This window comes from Solanum tuberosum, unplaced genomic scaffold, assembly GCF_000226075.1.
Source record: "Solanum tuberosum cultivar DM 1-3 516 R44 unplaced genomic scaffold, SolTub_3.0 scf00102, whole genome shotgun sequence".
Lineage (NCBI taxonomy): Eukaryota > Viridiplantae > Streptophyta > Magnoliopsida > Solanales > Solanaceae > Solanum > Solanum tuberosum.
The window spans coordinates 374777-376708 of NW_006239028.1; positions in this window are offsets into that span (position 1 = coordinate 374777).

Consider the following 1932-nt stretch of genomic DNA (forward strand, 5'->3'; position numbering starts at 1 on the left):
TAGTTTAATATATAATTGATGAAGTAATTGTGATGATGATGAGTTGGTAACAAGAAGAAAATAAGTCTTTTATACTAAAGAATTTAGAGTAACATTGTGATAACTATTTCTTGAGAATTGACAAGTGGTTCAATGTGAGCAATTTTGTCATGCAACGTGGTGAAAAAAGATAGCTGATTTAGGGAACTGCATGACTCAGCAGCTACATGCTAACGTGTTGCCTTTGCCGTCGTGTGTATCCCTTTATTATTATGAAGTGTAAATAGCTTAGTCCAAAGGTTATTCTAAGTGGATTATATCTAGTTCGGTGACATCAATTGACTTAATAAGAAAAAGTTTGGACACTTATGATTTAGAAGAATTTTTAGTTATTTATGGCAATAATATTTTAGATGGTAACTTAAATTTGAATAGTTTACTTAGAAAGTCATTCAACTTAAAGTAGGTTACTTAAAAAATCACTAAATTTTATTTTATAATTCAAAAGTCACTTAATTATTACTATTTTATTGATATTTTACTTTAAAAAATCACCCAATTAATTTAAATAATTTTTTAATCAAATTTTTATTGAGATACTGTTACTGTTTTAAACTTAATTTTAAAAAAATAATAAGTTGCTCATTTTAATTATTTTATTAAATTTTATTGAAATACATTTTTTGTTATGAACTATTTTTTTTTTAAAAAGTTAAGATGGCTACTGTGCGTTGGATTACTCTCGATTCCAACCTTTTTTAAAAAAAAAAAAATCATATTTCAGCATATTTAGTTTTATTTTAGACAAAGGCTAAAATGGAAAAGGGAATTCTTTTTGTCATTTGCTACTATACGTTTTTTCAAAAATATGTAATTAAATAATCGGAGCGGGATTAATAAGATAATTAAAATAGATATTTTATTATTTCTTTAAAATATAGTTTAAAATAAAAATTAAATTTTGTTATGAAAAAAATTTACTCAAATTGATTGGGTGACTTTCTAAGTGAAATATCAATAGTTGAGTGACTTTCTAAGTGAAAAAGTCTAAGTCAAGTGACTTTCCAAGTGAGTTATTCAAAGTTGAGTGACCATCTTAGATATTATCTCAATATTTATGTAATTTTAAATCATTTTATTAAGGATAAAAAGTGAACTTTAAAGTTAAATTATTTATAATTAGAATATAGTAACATTCTTTTCAAGACAGAATAAAAAAAAAGTGTCACGTAAAATGTGGAATAATTATTTTGATATTGATGATTTAAATTTATTTTTAAATTTTAAAATATAAAGAAAATAATATAAGTAAAAGATAATAATTAGATGGAAATACACAATCGAATCAATTTTTTTGATTTATTTTCAAATACTTATATTGCTATAAAATAATGTCAACAATTCTTTTAATAGTTACCTTTAAGAAAAAGTTTTTCAAAACAAATTGACTATAAAATAGTAATTAATGACTTCACATCTAGAAAAGTTAAAAAGATAAAAGTTTAATTGAGAATTCTTTTTAAAACAAATAGACTTTAGGCCTCTGATATCTTATTAAGTTGCTCTACTTTTTGTCATATCCTCTCCTCCTAAAATGACCAAAATCAAATTTTGACTATAAAATATTTCTAGTCTCGAATTTCATATTGACACACTTGCAACCGAAATTGGATATTTTCTCAACTTATGATGAGCAAAAGAAACTCATTAACTTGAAAATATGTCTTATTAAATAGAAAAATTATCTCATTTATCGTTCGACATTGTATCAATAGTTGCATAAACTTTTTGATCATTTCTTTAAGAAATGTTCAAAAAGTTTATGCAACTATTGATATTGTGTCAAACAACAAAAGGGAAAGTTCTATAAACTATTTGATCGATTATTAAGATGTTTTTTTAATTTATATATATATATATATATATATATATATAGAGATCAATTTATATATA